General features: G+C 38.2%; 1 protein-coding gene across 1 annotated transcript in view; it reads right to left on the bottom strand.

Moving 5' to 3' along the window:
• Positions 1-18,868, bottom strand: part of PTPN4 (protein tyrosine phosphatase non-receptor type 4) — a 251,341-nt gene extending 232,473 nt beyond the window's left edge. The window contains exon 1 of the mRNA XM_058301151.2: positions 18,384-18,868. The gene's annotated coding sequence lies outside the window, so the exon portion shown is untranslated. The remainder of the gene's footprint in view (positions 1-18,383) is intronic.
• Positions 18,869-19,166: the final 298 nt, after the last annotated feature.

Genomic DNA, 19,166 nt, shown 5'->3' with positions numbered 1-19,166 from the left:
TTAAAACAAATGAGCATTGGTGTGTCCCAATAAATCTTTATGGCTACTGAAGTTCAAATTTCATGTAATTTTCACATGTCCTGAAACGTTAAAAATTTTTTTTTCTTAAATGGTTTAAAAATGTAAAAATCATTCTTAGTTCACAGGCCATACAAAGACAGGTGGTGAGCCAGATTTGGCCTGCAGGCTACAGTTTGCCAACCCTTGCTCTTGACTATATAACCCAGCAGGATATAAGGATCAATAAATACATAAAATAAACCTTGAACATAAAATAAACCTTAGCAGCCTTATTGTTCATAGAGGTCATGGTGCAATATTCTGAAACTATTTTGTGTTTATTATGTAATCAAATAAATAAGAAAATAAGTTGATATTGGAAGCCAGGGATCTTAGTATAGGAGTCAAGATGTCAAAAAAAAAAAAAAAAAAAAAAAAAAGGAGGTCAGACATGGAATGTAGAAGATTGTGTATGCTTCCTCTGTCTACTCTTATGACCTAGAAGTAAAAATATTCCAATAACATTGAACATACCTAGTGTCCTAAATACTATTCCCTACTAAAAAGAACAAGGAATCCATGGGAAAAAATGGCTGATTCCAAAAGTGGGATAAGGAAACAACAAGATGAAGCTAAATATCTTGTGTCAATAAGTCAGTCCTCAAAATCTGATGCAGATGTGCCAAAGAACACCGGACACAGTTTAAAGAGGCTCCCATTGGCCAAAAATGAGCCAATTTGAGTTTCAAAATAAATAACAAGAATAGATTATAATTCACTGAAAAAAAGAGCCAATAGTAGTAAAAATGCTACCAATTTTTTAAAGTGAGAGAGAATAACCCTTCTTTAAAGAATAATGCCAAATGTAGCAGGAATAACAGACATTGAAAATGGTCATTTTACGACTGCTATAGTAATAACTCAGGCAAGAATCAATGGATGCTAAAATCAGTGGACAAAAATTTGCTGGGGAAGAAAATACACACAATCAATCTCACAGCCATCACCCAATAGATTTCCTATTAATTACAAAAGGCAAAAGGTACCTTTACAATGGAGAAATCTGCCAAACCCCAACTTAATTAAATGATCATATCTAACATCACCAAAACTCATGACATAGCCACTAATGAAACAAAATCTACATAGTATTCTTGCCAAAAATGTTTAACTTAAATCTAATTATGGAAAAAAAAAATTAAACCATCAGACAAATCCAAATTAAGGGACATTATACAAAATAACAAGCCTAGATTCTTCAAAAAATGTAGGAGGAAAGGGAAGGGAGAACTAGGAGGAAGAGAAGCAGAAGATTCGGGAAGAGCTGTAGTTAAGAGACAAACAAATGCAATGTGTAATCCTGGACTCAGTCATGGATCAAAAAAAGAAAAAGTATAAAACACACTGTTTAGACAATGGGAGAAATGTGAATGTGTACTGTAGTTTAGAAAATAATATCGTGCTGATGCCAGCTTTCCTAAGTGCGATCATGTGGTTATGTAGGAGAATGTTTTTGTTCCAAGGAGTAGAATGCTGAAATATTTAGGTGTGTTATGATCACGATGTCTGTCATTTCTAAATGGTTCGGAATTTTTTAAAAAAGTATATACAGAGAGAGAAAGCAAAGTGGCAAAAACGTTAATGCTCAATACACTGTTCTGCAACATTTTCATAGGTTTGAAAATTTTCAAAATAAAAATATGTAAGGAAAGAAAAAAATATTCCTTTTAAATTGTTTTAAAATCATATAAAATGGTGTTATCCAAAATATCAGACAATGAGCCACAATCCCAAAACATTTTCTGGATAGTTCACAATCCTTCACACTTATTCATTTTAATAGAATGTTCTCAAATGAACCATCTGCTTCCTTATAGTCTTAATTTACAATACAATGCTTTGAGTGTAACTCCAAATGAAAATGCTGGTAGCATAAGGATACTTAACTTATTGCTATAACACTGTACACAATAAACACTCTTGATGTAAACAAGTGACAAAGTGAACAAAGTGACAATATAATACAGAATGGACAGGATTCCCTTAGGAAAGTGCTACTGAAACCATATGCTATAAAACTGATACTCTGTAGAACAAAAAAATAAATCAAATGTGGCAATAGTTTTGTTCTAAAACGTGTATCTTTATGCCTACATGTACCAAACACATTTAGATAGCAGTATTAGAAATAATTTATTTAAGAATCTTATTTAAGAAAAGATATACTACAACAAAAAATTTCCTCAGAAATCTAGTGTAAAATCAATCACTTTAGACATGAATGCACAGCACTGGACTGCACATTGATTCACTGATACACAGGCAGCATTTCCCAAATGTCCTTTGGATTTCTTCTAAACAGCTGATACTAACCTGCTAAAAATGCTGAATTACACTGTCGAAATAGACTTTAGATTCAGAGTTAACTGTAAATAGTTTTCTAATTTGTACTTTTTCTAGTATCAAAATTATTTTAAAAAATTTATCTGAGGCTTTTCCTTTTTTTGCTACTTATTTCAATCTTTTACAACTCTATATCCTATTTATATAGTACAGTATTTAAAGTTGCATTAGGGAAGCAGATTGGGCTCAACTGACAAGAGTATCCGCCTACCATACGGGAGGTCCAGGGTTCAAACCCAGGGCTTCCTGACCCGTGTGGTGAGCTGGCCCACGCACAGTGCTGATGTGTGCAAGGAGTGCCATGCCACGGAGGGGTGTCCCCCATGTAGGGGAGCCCCACATGCAAGAAGCGTGCCCCATAAGGACAGCCGCCCCACACGAAGAAAGCACAGCCTGCCCAGGAGTGGTGCCGCAGACATCGAAAGCTGACACAGCAAGATGACACAACAAAAAGAGACACAGATTCCTGGTGCCACTGACAAGAACTCAAGCAGACACAAAAGAACACACGGCGAATGGACACAGAGAGCAGACAATGGGGGGTGGAGGGGGAGAAATAAAAAAAGGTAAAACTGACTTAATAAAGCAACATTTAAGAAATAAATAAAAGAAATAAAGTTATATTAGTCAGCCAAAGGGGTGCTGATGCAAAATACCAGAAATTGGTTGGTTTTTATAAAGGGTATTTATTTGGAGTAGTTGCTTACAGATACCAGGCCATAAAGCATAAGATACCTCCCACCAAAGTCTAATTTCACGTGTTGGAGCAAGATGGTTGCTGACGGCTGTGAGGGTTCAGGTTTCCTGGGTTCCTCCATTCCAGGGTCTTGCTTCTCTCCGGATTCAGGGTTCCTCTCTTCCTGGGGCTTGCTTCTGTTTCCTCTGAGAGATTACTTCCCAGGGCTCCAGTTTAAGGCTTCAGCATCAAACTCCAACATCAAAAACCCTCAACTCTGTCCTTTGCCATGCCTTTTATCACGCCCTAATGATGTGGCCCAATCAAAGCCCTAATCATAACTTAATCATGCCCAGATACAGACCAGATTACAAAAGTAATCCAGTATCTATTTTTGGGATTCATAACCACATCTAACTGCTACAAAAGTGTAGTTTGGGAAGTGGACTTGGCCAATGAATAGGGAGTCCACCTACCACATGGGAGGTCCGCAGTTCAAACCCCAGGCCTCCTTGACCAGTGTGGAGCTGGCCCATGCACAGTGCTGATCCGCGCAAGGAGTGAGCCCCGTAAGAAGAGCTGCCCAGCATAAAAGAAAGTGCAGCCTGCCCAAGAACGGTTCTGCACACACGGAGAGCTGACGAAGCACAACAAAAGGAAACACAGATTCCTGGTGCCACTGATAAGGATAGAAGTGATCACAGAAGAACATACAGCGAATGGACACAGAGAGCAGACAACTGGGGGTGGGGGGGTGGGGAAGAAATAAATAAAAAATTAATCTTTTAAAAAAAAAAGTATAGTGGGGGGGGGAGAAAGGGAGGGAGGGAGATGCGGAGAGACACCTAGACCCACTGAGACCGCCACACAATTCCCTAAACCTGTACCTCAAGGCACCTGTGTACTCATGAGACAGATGAACAGTTCCTAATTGCCAGACACAGCACTATATATACTGGACATATAAATATGAGTACATCTACATCACTGCCCTCAAAGAACTCACAGTCTAGTTGGGGAAAGAGATTTATAAATAATTCTGGGAAATGATATACTAGAAAAGAGATTATTTCAGTGAGTCATAGAACTAGTGTCCCTTTTCCTATCTGTAGCTCATTACCAAAGTACTAGAAACAACTTCAGTAGCTAGCTACTTCTTTCCCTCTTTTCTCTCCCTCATTTTCTAAATTTCTGTTCTTTAGTGTCCTCCACATGAGACTCCAACAATAATGTTGATCTTTCATAAGAACCACTAGCCAATGAGAATAATCTTTTTTTCTCGTCTAAAAAGGGTGAGCCCAGCAGTGTGTATGGTATCATCTTTTAGGTTTTGGTGCTCTTTTCTTCTCCAGCAGCAATTATTTTCTTATTAATTAGGTATTTTTCGGTTAAGCATTTTTAGACAAAAACAAAGCACCACCACAACAAAAAGAATTGCTGGCCTTTAGAGCTTTTATTCTTTCTTTAGCTAAAGGAACTGTTTCATCTAAGCAGTTTTCTTTGTTCACCAAGCACAAGCAATAGAGTTAACAGCACCACCAAGTTTAATGCAGTGTTTCAAACTGCCAGTTGAGACTTACTGGCTATGAAATTAATTTAGTGGGTCAAAACCAGTGTTGTGGCTTTTTTTTTTAAACAAAATAAAATAAGATAAAATAGAAACTATCAAGAGCATAACTGTGCCATGAGTCCAAACAGTGGAAAAGCCTGACTTTATATATCTACTTGTAATGCAATACTATTATGTTTGTGATGTGTTTTCACATGAGTCCTTATGTCTGTTGAAAAGAACTGCCAATCTTTCATGAATTAAGTTAAATTATAAAAGGAAAAAGGGTTCTACAAAGGCACCAAAACTACAAAAATACAAATTATTAGCATACATGAGAAGTAATACTGCTTAATATATTCTTAAGACTGTGGGTTCAGGAATTACTGTAACATTGTTTTTCTTTTTTTGTTTCTTTTAAAATTTTTATTGTGGTACCATACAAACCACACAAAATTTTCCATTTTACCATTTTCAAGTATACAATTTGTGCTATACAACATTCACAATGTTGTGCCACAATCATCATCATTCATTACCAACACTTTCCCATTACCCCAAAACAGAAAGCCCATACCATTAAGTATTAACTCCCCACTCCTGGTAATCTGTAATATAGTTTTCTTCTCTATGAGTTTGCGTATTCTAGTTATTTGAGTGAGATCATATAATATTTGTCCTTTTTCATCTGGCTTATTTCACTCAACATGATGTCTTCAAGGTTCACCATCCATGTCACAGCATGTATCAGAAATTCACTCCTTTTTACAATGAATAATATTCATTTGAATGTGTATATACCATATTTTGTTTATCCATTCATCAGTTGATAGATCTTGGGTTCTTCCCATCTTTTGGCTCGTATGAATAATGCTATGAAAATTGGTATACAAATATCTAGTTGATCCCTGTTTTCAATTCTCTGGGGTATATACCTAGAAGTAGGATTGCCGAGTAATATGGTAATTCTATACTTAACTTTCTGAGGTACCACCAAAATGTCTTCCAAAGCAATTGCACCATTTTACATTTCCACCAACCAAATACTGGCATTCCTATTTCTTTGCATCCTCACCAATACTTGCTTTTTTGTTGTTGTTGTTTTTAAAGATTTATTTATTTATTTCTCTCCCCTTTCCCCCACCCCCCCAGTTGTCTGCTCTCTGTGTCCATTCGCTGTGTGTTCTTCTGTGACTGCTTCTATCCTTAGGCGCAGCACAGGGAATCTGTGTTCCTTTTTGTTGCATCATCTTGCTGTGTCAGCTCTCTGTGTGTGCGGCGCCATTCTTGGGCAGGCTGCACTTTCTTTAGCGCTAGGCGGCTCTCCTTACGGGGCACACTCCTTGCGCGAGGGGCTCCCCTAAGCAGGGAACACCCTTTGTGGCCCAGCACTCCTTGTGCGCATCAGCACTGCGCACGGGCCAGCTCACACGGGTCAAAGAAGCCCGGGGTTTGAACCATGGACCTCCCATGCGGTAAGCGGATGCCCTATCCATTGGGCCAAGTCCGCTTCCCACCAATACTTGCTTTTTCATGTTTTTTTAAAAGAATAATATCCATTCTAGTGGGTGTAAAGTAGGTAATCAAATGATTTCATGGTTCAAATCCTTACTACAAATATGACCTTGTATAAATTATTAAACCTCTCTGTGCCTCAATTTCCTCATCTAGGAAATGAATTTTTATGAGCATTAAATGAGATAATACACGAGAAGTCCTCAGCACTGTGCCAGGCATGTAAAAGGACCTAGTAAGTGCTAGCCAACATCATCATCATCATCATCAAGTACTACCTTCCTAAATATTCAAGTATGACTTTAGGGGGAAAAAATTGAACTATATGTTATGCTTTTATTAAGTAATTCTCGTTATACCAGAGTAGTGCTTATTAAAAACTCCAAATCAAGACTCCAGTTTAGACAATTAGATAAAATATTCCTCTTTACTTTTCCCTAAACCTTCCCTTGCTCAACACATTTACTGAATGCCTAAAAATGTGCCAGAAAGAGAGAAAGGTATTGCAAGCAGGGGGAAGAACAATGCAATCACCTGAAGTGGCAGCATGCCTGGCCTGTTCTGAAAACATCAAGGAGACCAGAGTGCCTTGGGTAAAGTGAACAAAAGAGGAGGTCAGAGATAGAGTTAGAGAGAGAGCAGATCATGCAGGGCCTTTGTCGGCCATGGCAAAAACTTTGGTTTTTACTCTAAGTAAGATAGGAAGACATTAAAGGATTTTAAGCAAAGAAGGTCACCTTCTGTATATTATAACTGGCTGAATTTTCAGCTTGAAGGATTTTTTATTAATATGCTAGATAAAAAAGCTTAGAATATGTCCAAGCATGCTACTTGTGCTAACAGAAAACTAGTTAACACCTACAGATATTTTAAATTGGTAAGGAAACAAAAGAGCCTAACAAAGAAAAAAAGAATTTGAATGAACACAAGAAATAAAATTAGTAAATAAACATGAAACAGAGTTCATTATCACTCAAAAGCAATTCAAATAAAAAAAAATCCACTACTGCACAGTGGGTGTAGCTCAGTGGTTGAGCATCTGCTTCACATGTACAAGGTCCCAGGTTCTGTTCCTAGCACCTTCTAAAAAAAATCACTTATCACCCATTGCTAGGGGCAGCTTTGGATGAATTGTATGCTTTAATAATACATATCAATAAAACTGATTTATTTAAAAAGAAATTGATTCAGGTCTACAACCCCTTATTTGAAACCTTTGCGGCCAGAAGTATTTTGAATTTCAGAACATTTGAACTACAGAGAGGTAGTACAGCACAAATTCCTTTTATTAGTACCATTCTTGGTTGGGTGTCGGGTAGCACTTGGTATTCAACCATAACTGCCATTTAAAGTTTCTTTAGAGAACTATAAAAATGTTCGCTATATGTGGAATAAATGAAGACTAAACAGCCTCACATCAGATTAAGTTTTACTGCCAAATGGGTTACAAAAACTTATTTTTAAGGACTTCGGGAATTTCAAAATTGAATATAAGGAATATAATTCTTTTTAAGAACAATATGCAAACAGATCAAAACCATAAAAATAGCCATATGCAAGGTTAGTCACAATATCAGAATCAGCTGGGAGAGCTTTATCAACTCACAAAACCCTTTCCAATGAAGAGTCCCCATTTCCCAAGTAGCTTCTGTAGCCACTGACTGCAGTATGTATTGGGCTAGAAAAGGTAGGATAGGTTGGAAATACAAATGAACCATGTATAGAGATTTTTTTATTCCAATGTAAATAAAACAATTTGGAAATCCCTGAAGTCTGATAATGACATTTTACTTCCAAAAATAACTAAAAAAAGAACATCATCAGTACTTTCAAAATATTTCTCAAATAATTTTAATCCCCTTGGAAAATTCATTCATTTTATTCACCCAAAGTTTAGTCAATATTCATCAGCATATGTCCTGTGCAAGGTACTGTGCTAATTACTAAGAGAATATCAGGAGTTAAGATTGGAGAGGTAGATAGGGGGCTGATCATGAGTTTAGACTTTATCTTACAGGCAGATGGAGAAACAATAAGAAATTTTGAGCAGGGGTGTAATGTGATTAGATGTGCATGCCAGATCACTCTAGCTATTATACAATGTAGAGGAAGATTTAAAAAGGCAACAACAAAACTTTAAGGAGACTATTGGCAAAAGTCGGGCAAGATATGATGAACTGTTAACGGTGAACATCAAGAAAATTTTAAATCATCCAAAATAATTTCAGAAGTTTTACACAAGCTTTTCTACCAAACTGAAGCTCAACTGAAGATTGGGCTACACCTGGGAAAATTAAACAAATATGCAAAGACAGAGTGGAGAGAAAGAGAAAATAAATAGTGATGATGACAGGAAATACGGACAGGCAGTAAGAAATGGTATCCAGAGCTAAGAGTGACAGACAATAGGCAAACATCCAGGCAAGCAGGGCCTGAACATCCTAGAGGTCAGATAAAGTAGGTGGTATCCCAGCAATCAGGGAAAACACGACAATAGGCAAAAACAGCATAGGCAACGTGTCCAATTTTGGCGCTCTTGATGCAGTGCTATAGCAGATAATACAGAGCTCCAGCTACAAGCCTGGAGTTCAGGAATTTAAAAATAGGAGACTCTAATATAGAAATTTAATGCAGTTATAACACAGAGAACCAGGATAGCAGCAGAAAAGATACAGACTCTGGACTCTACTTTCAAACCTAAATCTATCATTTTCTAGTTATGAGAGTCTAGACAACTCAGCTTTTTGAAGCTCAAAAATTATGATATAAAACATCAACAATATAGTATGCTACCTTCTACATAGAAAAGGGAAATTAAACATTTGTATCTGTTGCTACTTGCATAAATATTTGTAGAATGTACAACAAATAAAAGTGCTTTCCTACAGACAGCAGGGGTAGGAAGAATAGACAGGGAAAGGATGCTACTGGGGCTTCTCTATACATACTTTTGATATTACTTTGATTTCTGAACTAAGTAACCATATAACCAATTGAAGAAAGAAAACAAAATTTAAATAACTTTAAAAATTTTAGAAGTCTGAGAGTCCTGATAATGTATACTGGTGCACTTACTAGTTAACTATGGCTTATCCGTATACATTTTTAACTGTATACCAGATTTCAATTTCCTCCAAAGAAAAGGTAATAATCTCCTCGAGGATAAATATCATGTCTCATTCAATTCTGTATCCCCACTGTCAAGCACAGTGCCTGCCTTTTTAAAATAAAAACAAGTGAGAGGAGCTCTTAATTAATATACTTGTTTAACAAAAAGGCAAAATACAAATGTAGCTAATAGTAAAATAAATTAACAATGAGCCCAGATTACACCAAAGAACCAAAATAAAACGGCAATCATTTGAAATGGAAGTGGGGAGTTTTCCCATAAATCTGGGAAAAGTTGATTCTGGGCGTTTCTTTGGTCATAAATGTTGCTACCCTCTTTCAAATAACCCCTTAATACCCAAATATGTTAAAGTATATGTAACCTTTTTAAAAAACCAAAAGATTTTTTTTAACTTTTTAAAATTGAAGTTTATCATTCATACATGAACATCCACAAACAAGAAGTGTATAGTGTAAGTTGTGAATTTACAAAACAAACATGCATATCATTATATAGCCTCTCATATATTAACCCACCACCAACACCTTGCATTGCTGTAAAACATTTGTTACAAACTACGAAAGAGTATGGTCAAAACATTACTACTAACCATAGCCAAGATCTTACATGTGGTGTATTTTTCCCTCAACCCATCTGGCTGACACCCTCTATTAGTATTATATACTTGTTATAGTTCATGAGAGAATGTTCTCATACTTGTCCCGTTAGCGACAGCCCATCATTCACCACTGGATTCCCTGTGTTATACAGCCCCATGTCTTGTACAATCCATTCAATGCATATATTCAGTGGCTCTCATATTCATCACAGGTTTGTGCTGTCATCACCTCAATTTCAGAACCTTTTCATTACTCCAAAAGGAAAAATCCAATACCCCCTTATACCACACTATTCTTGTCCCTTAGATTTGATACATTTTCTTTGCCATTGCTGTACATGCACAACCGCTGGATGGATCTATGTTGAGGGGCATCCTACAGAATAAAAAGCCTGTTCTCTTCAAAACTGCCAAGGTCACAAAAAGACAGGGTAATACTGAGGAACCATTCCAAACTAAATGAGACTAAAAAGAGAAAGGAAAATTAAATGCAATGTGTGATTGTGTACTGGATCCTGAACGAAAAAGAAAAAGAGACATTGTAGGAACAGTTGGTAAAACCATCTGGGATGGGGATAAATACAAATAAATAAATAAATATTTTAAAAAATAACCTTAAAGTTAAAATTTTTAAAAGATTAAATGAGAATTTATGACAACCTTCGTGACTAGCACAATGCACGACTCAGTTTAGAAGCTCAATAAAAATTATTTGGCCTTTCCTTACCAGTTGCCCAAAGAATCCTTAGCATCATCTTCAATTCTATTCCTCTTTATCTCCAACTGGACCCTATACTACCTAACTAGCTTTCAGTTCTAGTCTTACAGCTTACTTCCTATTTTCCCATTTCAAGGTCTTCTCATCTCTCACCTGGACCACCGCAACAGCAATCTAAACAGTCTCTCTGCACCATTTCTAACCCCATCTTTACACACTACAATCCATTTCCTAGAAGTCAGGAGTCAGCTTTCCAGACCTATAATTGCTCCCACTGCCAATGATGACTCCTAAGAAGCAGACTAAACACAGCAATGCAGGAACACAAAAAAGACATTACACACACACACAACAATGAAGTAGTTACTGTAAGGAGAGGCGGAACTCTGACTACCTTTAAGCTTACTATAGGATTTGATAATTTGTTTCATTTTTTATTGCATGGTAGGGATGCCAGGGGTGAGTAGGTCCCATAAACTTTCCAATACTTAGATCTAATAAAACAGTGCTTCCCAAACCTTTCCCCAACATAGTATCAAAGAAAATAATTTTTTAGCATACTGGGATAAGCCAAGGAAGCTATACAAGGTCTATACAAGGTCCAAATAAATCATCTTGAGGGTTCCAATATATCCAGGCTCCATAGGATAAAGGGATCTTGTTCTCAGGTACCCTGGTAACCCATTAACGGCACACCCACTGGGAAGCTCTGTTCTAAAAGTCTTTTTTTTTTAAAGATTTATTTTATTTATTTCTCTCCCCTTCCCCCGCCTCAGCTGTCTGTTCTCTGTGTCCATTTGCTGTGTGTTCTTTGTCCACTTCTGTTGCTGTCAGCGTCACAGGAAATCTGTTCTTTTTGTTACGTCATCTTGCTGCATCTTGTATGTGGCGCCATTCTTGGGCAGGCTGAAATTCCTTTCATGCTGGGCAGCTCTCCTTACGGGCGCATTCCTTGCGCATAGGGGTCCCCTACGCGGGGGACACCCCTGCGTGGGGCGGCACTCCTTGTGCACATCAGCACTGCACATGGGCCAGCTCCACATGGGTCAAGGAGGCCCAGGATTTGAACCGCAGACCTCCCATGTGGTAGACGGACACCCTATCCACTGGGCCAAGTCCGCTTCCCTATTCTAAAAGTCTTAACATGATCCCACTTATTGCCCAAACACAAGGACCCTCACAATTCTTGATCTCCCAATGCAGTCAACACACACACATGCACAGGCACACAGAAACAGACACAACACCCACCTCAGACACACACACTCAGAAAAACATACATAACCAGACAACTTGCATTGCTCCATGCTTCTCTTTCCTACTTCTGTATATGCTGTTCTCTCAACCCAGATGAATTCCAAATCAACCTTCAAGACCCTGCCCTAAAGGCCAATTCTTATTTTCCCCAGATCTTATTACACTTGTCACTCTGAATTATTAATATAACAGTTTGATGTGTCACCACCCTAGAACTAGAGCTCCTCAAGAACAAGAATCAGGGAAGCGGATGTGGCTTAAGCAAATAGGCCCCTGTCAACTATATGGGGGGGTCCCAGGTTTGGTTCCCAGGGCCTCCTGGTGAAGGCGAGCTGGCCTGCGCAACAGGGAGCTGACCCGCACTGCTAGCAGATATAACAAGATGACACAACAACAACAAAAAAAGAGACACAGAGGAAAGACAGTGAGAGACACAACAAACCAGGGAGCTGAGGTGGCTGAAGCTATTGAATGCCTCTCTCCCATTTCAATATCCCAGGATTGGTTCCTGGTGCCTCCTAAAGAGAAGGCTAAGAAAAGAAGACAAGCAAACTCAGAAGAATAATATGCAAATGGTCACAGAGCAGACAGTGAGCATAGGCGGCAAGGGAGGGAGTGGAGAATAAATAAAATAAATCCTTAAAAAAAAAAAAGCAAAAACAAGAACCATGTCTTATTTATTGTTATACCATCACTCCCACTATAAAAGACATTCAAATGTTTGTTAAATAAACATATAAATGAATGTTCTCATCATTCCTCAATAAACCAAAGTTTTCAAAAATATATTAATTAAAACAATGAGGTACACTTTTATAGTCAAATTAGCATTCCCTCTTGTCCTACCCCCCTTCAAAAGACAACACCAACTGCAGGTTTTGTTTTGTTTGGTTTGGTTTTTTAAGGCAGTACCAGGACCTCATACATGCAAAGCAAACATTCAACCACTCAGCTATACCTGCTCCACTGGAGGTATTTTTAAAGTAAGATTTAGCACATAGAAATGTTCATACCACTGGACCATTATCCCAGTACTAGGGTTTTAGACTAAGGAGCTTTTTTTTTTAATTGTTAAGCACAGAGATATTCATTGTAGTTTCAAATAGCAGAAAATTTTGGAACAACCAAACTGTTTAACAAAAGATAAATGACTAAACCGATTATGACAAATCATCTGAAAGTTTATGCAGTCATTTAAATTACATGCATGAGGATTTAGCAAATGGTAAAAATAATGTCAACTATCATTTACTGATCATCTCTTCTATTTAAGGTAAGATTACATATATTATTCTAATCCTCACAATTCAAAGCAAGAATTACTGTGATGGCTAATATTATGTGTCAATTTGGGTAGGCCAGAGTATCCAGTTATTTAAATATTAATCTAGAGGTTGCTGTGAAGGTATTTTGTTGACTTGGTTAACATCTACAGTCAGATGACTTTAAGTAAAGGAGATTACCCTCACTAACGTATGTGGGCCTCATCCAGTCAGCTGAAGGCCTAAAAGCAAAAGCTGAAAGTTCTCTGGGATGAGGAAACTCTCCCTCAAGACTACCACATCAACTTTTACCTAACTTTCCACCCTGCCCACCTAACCTACAAATTTCACATTGCAGACTGCAAAGTTAACTCTTGCCTGAGTTTCTAGACTGCCTGCCCTACAAATTTTGGATTTGCTTAACCCCCACAGTCATGGAAGCCAATTCCTTAAGTCTCTTTATACATATATCTATGTAAATACACACACACACACAAATAGTTCTGTTTCTCTGGAGAACCGTGACTGATGTAACTATTATCCTAATTTCACAGATAAGGAAGAAGTCTCAGAGGTTATAAAATTTACCCAAAGTTTTTGAGAATAGATTCTAAACCAGATCCAACTCTAAAACCTACATTGCACTGCTTCCACTATATAATGTCCCAATATATTACCATATACCATAACAGCTTTATAAAAAATATGGACAACTGACTAGAATGAAATAAAAATATCTATTAGAACAATGATTAAGAGAGAATGTTCTTTTTAAAAAAAAAAGCAGATGTTCTATTATTTAGCATTTTTTAAAATTAGCAATTTCTTATTCTTTGGGCAAGCACCATTCTATACACAATTCTTGCTAAATCTAATTTAAGCAGAAAGAAAGATAATCCAAGAAAGGAACACTATATTGCATGATTTCACTTATACAGAATACCTAGAATAAGATATATATATTACTACAATAAAAAGTTTTTATAAAAAGGAAAAAAAAACAGTATTACTGAGCAACAGTCTAATCTTAAGAGGTAATAATACAAAAGAAATAATTTCCGTTTTAAAATTTTTTAAGTTTTCATTAAGGACATAGTGTAGGCAACATATATAAACTTAAAAAAACATGTACTAACCTGTATCTAAACAAGCATATATTAAACCCAGTATACTTAAACCAATATTCAAAACCTGATTATTATGATTGGATTAAGTAGCATTCTTCCAGAAAAAGGTGAATTTTGAAGCAGGTTTAAAGAGGAGAGACATAGATTAGAGAACATTAAGGATATTTACACAGAGAAAACCAGGGCAAGGGAAAAAAACAAGAATGTTTTCTTTTTAAGCAAGAATGAGAAACAAGGTTAGTGAGATGAAGTTGGTAGAAAACTTTCAAGGCCAAGCAGATAAGTTTTGAACTGATTTGATAAGCAACAGTGAACTGCTATATATTCTTAAATGGGAGGATGGCATGCTGAAATATGCTCTTTAAAAATTCAAACTTTATTCCCAATCAGAGTACTTTGTGTTACACAATGTTTTTTCCAAACAAGTGGGCGTAAAATAATCCATTATCTTTTATATGTTTTATACATACTCTTCTCAAAAAGAAAAACTGACTAAAGAAGATGCTTATATATGGGATCAAAGGGGGTAACCTCTTTCAGATATAATGCTTGTAAACATTAATGTCGTGTACATTGTGATAAGACTCGCAGAACTTTAGAGCAAGAAAGGACCTTGGATATAATCTTTTAGTGACGACCTCCTCAATTCCACAACAGATTAAAGCGAGGTTCAAGAATAAATAACTTACCCAATGTCATATATTAACTAGTGGAAGATTCAATACTAGAACTCAAGAGTTTCTGGGCACCAAAATCTAAAGCTGTGCTATATAGATCTGGAGGCTATTAAATTTAAATTAAGTAAAATTAAATGCAATTTTAAACTCAGGTCCTCCAACACAATAGTCACACTTCAAGTGTTTCACAGTCAAACATGGTTAATGGCTACCATATTTGACAGTGTAGAAAAAGAGTGTTTCCAGCATTGTAGAAAATTTAATTGGATAGCACTGATCTAAAGCATAAGCTTTACAGTCAGACAGTTCTGGCTTGGAGTCTACCTACTAAGCAGCATGACCCTGGACAAGTTATTTGATTTTCTTTTAGCTCCTATTTCTGGGTAAGGGATTATTACATACCTCACAAAGTACACTTGATGATTAAGAGGAATAATATGAAAAACCTCTTTGATAATGTCTGGCACATAACAGACAATACTCTTCCTTTCTGAATGCTTTGTTCTTCCTACTACTATCTCCTTATTTAAAGACACAAACACATTAACCCAAATTAATATCTTCCCCTCATTTTTATTCTGATCTTACTAATTCCTTTAACTAGTTGCACCCCTCTTTCAGTGACTTCTGTTAGGGATAATGAAAAACAGAATGACTGTGAAAGAAAATGCCTTTAATGGAAGAGCATGTAATAAATTTTCCCTCCTCTTTTTTCCATCCCATTTTAATTGGACTCTACCGACTGATCATGGAAAGGAAATAAATTATGCTCTTCCTAAATACTGTTCTTCCACACCAATAAAGATTCTACAGTACTTCTGCATTATAGTCCTTCTCACCATCTGCACTAACTGAATATTAAATGAAGAAAGTAACACCTTCCTCTTACAGTACTTTCCTGGCAAATAATAAAAAAGATTTCCAGAATGCTAAACGAATCTTTAAGGCTTCATGGCTTACTCTAGTGAGCTGGCAAATTTAACAAGCCTGTACTACAGACTATAACAAACTTCATAACATGCAATAACCCAGAAAAACAACTAAATTCAACTCAATTTGTAACCACTGAATTTCTACCAATAACTGAATTTCACTTAAGAGCAATATCTCACATTTAGTCACCTAGACTTGACATTCCTAGTGAGGCAACAATTCTACATTCCTAATAACTAACATAAAGAATTCAAGCAGAACTTTTAAAAACTTGCCTTTATGACACCTACCAAATAAGATTTCTACATATATGTTTAAAATTGACCATATTAACTCTGAGGGAGAAAGAAATCCTCTCAATAACAGTGTCTCCTTGAAACTATCTGATATAAAAGGTATCAACGGAATCTTACATTGCTCCCTAAAGTGATTTACTCAAAAACATGACTACTGATCCCTCTTCTAGAATTATTCACAAATAAATATTAAATTGATAACACCGCACATTGTACGGTCACTTTACAAATCAATTTTAAAAAATAAAACTAAAATATCATGAATATTCAAATCACAGTTTAATAACACTTGGGGATCACATCAGTAAAATGAAAAAATGAAAAAATTTCTATTACTATCCCACATAAAAAAACCCTATACATTAAAAAAAGAAAAGAAAAAAGTTAGGCTTCTATGCTTGAATTGATGAAATCTATTTTGTGAGATTCTGTACTGAAAGACTTTTTAAAGTCCTTTAATAATAATGAAGTGTATACTGGCCATGGTAGAATAGTTCAAATGAATTTTCCTGAGGCTGCATTCTAAGTACATCCGACCCAGAAAGTATTTTTAGCAAGTGTGTTCAATCAATGCTGGTTTTATGCCTAGCCTAAATTAGAAATTGGGTGTCATAAATTTAAAGTAACAATGTTACTAGGGGACTTTTAAAAAGATAATTAGAATATAGGAAGAAAGCATAAGTATGACACAAGTCAATATACCCTCAGTTCAAAAGCTAAGCATTAGAAAACTGGCAATAAGTATGTCATATCCTTTAATGAAGGTTTAGATTTTTAACTAAATTTTAACCTAGTCAAATTAATATTAATAAAAATTACAAAATAGTGATGCCTCCTTGTTATTTAAAAATCTCTTGCCAAATGTTTAAAACAAATTAGCTAAAACACAAACATTCCCATGTACAGTATTAAGAAGTTTCTTTATCTCCTTATAAACCACTCAAGATCATGGTGCTATGAGACCATGCACATGTATCGATGGAAAACTTAAAACAGACATGTGCGCCATAAAGAAAAACAAGTGAAGAGAAATAAAAATAGCTTTTGTGGTAATTGAAGCATAAATTTATTCTGCCAAAAAAATGATGGTGTCCACAAAAGGACTGTACTCTTCTATGGTGCATTAGTAAAGAAATTCTGTACAATACACAAACTTTTGCTTACTAAAAAAATGTGTTTTTTTAAAGGGGTAGACTGAATTTACATACATCAAATTCAAGATTTAACTGATATATCTGATTCTATCCCTTAAAATACACTGGATTCTGAGTAATTTAACGTCTTCCCACACGCCCAACTCTGCAACAAAAATGAAAAATCTTTTTTCTCTAGCAACTTAAGGTTCAGAAAACCAAGATAACAAAATACCCTGGTTTTTACTGTTCCAGTCTTCTTTCTACTCAAACTATCTTTTACAAGTCGGATATATTGGCTTTTTAGCTTTCTTCATGAGCATGTTTACACTGCGGCCAATGAGCTCTACTGTTTCAAAGGGGCCCAAGATTCGGTCACATAACTATTACTCAAATATGTGATTCAAAAAGCAGCTGGTATATTGTCGTTATACGACAAGTTCTCCTAGAAGAAGAGCTATGAAAATCCTACAAACCGACCTTTTTATGGTGTCACTAAAAATGCCGCTTCAAAGTCTCCCATCCTAAGTTTCCCAGAAACACCCCTACATATACCTGTGCAATTGCAGGTGTTCCATTTTAGGGTAACTGTGGGGAATGCACCGGCACATTTATTTAGCTCCATCTCAACTTTTGGTGGTTGCGGGCATAACTACCGATTCCGAAATAAAGGTAAAATACCGGTAGAATCCTAAGAAGCTTGAAACTTGAATGATAGGAACAGACTACCTAGGCAACATGCGGGAAGCGCTCGCCTGAGCCAGTAAAAAAGACTCCTACCAGCAATGGAAAACTCAGAAGATTCTAAACCCTTACCCAGGAGTTTAGGGATCGTGGAACATTCCCTCTCCGTACCTATTCTATTTCATTTCTTCCCCCTTCCTTCTCTCGCCCCTAAGAGAGTCCAACTCTCTAAGCCCCGGGAGCTCCGAGAACAGAGGCCCCGGGAAGAAAAGAAAAGGGGGGTGGGGGGAGTGATGCTCCCTTGCCTTTCGCACCAGCCTCGTAGCTCCAGCTAGCCCTACCTGGCTCCCGCCCCACACGCCCAGGTAACAGCCTCGAGGGCAACGTGCACGGCCGAGAATCTGGCGGGGACCCGGCGCTCTTACCTCGGTCTCACAGCCGCGTCCTCTCGGCTGAAGAAGAAAAGCCTCGAGGCCCGAGCGCGCCGGGGAGAAGCGCGTCCGCCCGCGCCGCTCCGGGGGCTCCCTCAGCGCCCCCCCAGCAGCAGCCGCCGCAGCGGCCGCGCCACGGCCCCGAGCCGCCAGCTCCACCTCATCCTGCGGAGCGGTCGGGGAGGCGGGCGGCCGCGCCGCACCTCTCTGCGCGGATGAGCTAATCCACACCCCCAAAAGTGCCGTGGGGGAGGGTGCTGGGGTCCTGGCCGCAAACCTTCGACCCTTTGGCCAAAGCCTAATCTCTCTCCCTCCCCGACTCAGGCCCCCAAACTCAGCCCCCGGGTCCCCCGGAATCCTGAGAAAACAATGTTGTGGGGGAGAACGAGGAGCGGGAAGGCGCGCGCCGCGGCGTGAGCGAGCGGGCGATCCTGGGCAGCCTTAGCGTGTGAGAGTGCAGGAGGCGCTCCGTCACCCCCCTCCGTCCCCGCCTTCCCTTCTTCCTCCTCCTCTGTCTCCTCCTCCCCCCTCAGGCACACCCCGTCTCCTAGGCCGCAGCATAGCAACGCAACATGGCGGCTGCGCAGGCGCCGCCACTCGGCGGCCGGGAGCAGCGACCGCAGTGAGGGGCAGCGGTCTCGCGAGAACCCCTGCCCTGTTCCCGCCGGGAGGAGAGGCTGCGCCCGCGGGAGCGCGGAGGGACACGCAGGTGCGAGGCGAGAGCGTCGTGAAGGTGGCGGGGGCGGGGAGGGGGAGTGGGGGACGCTCAGGCCCCGC

This window comes from Dasypus novemcinctus, chromosome 7 (assembly GCF_030445035.2).
Source record: "Dasypus novemcinctus isolate mDasNov1 chromosome 7, mDasNov1.1.hap2, whole genome shotgun sequence".
In the NCBI taxonomy this organism is placed as follows: Eukaryota; Metazoa; Chordata; class Mammalia; order Cingulata; family Dasypodidae; genus Dasypus; species Dasypus novemcinctus.
Note: the sequence above shows the minus strand (reverse complement) of the source record. Positions and strands in the feature narration are given on the sequence as shown.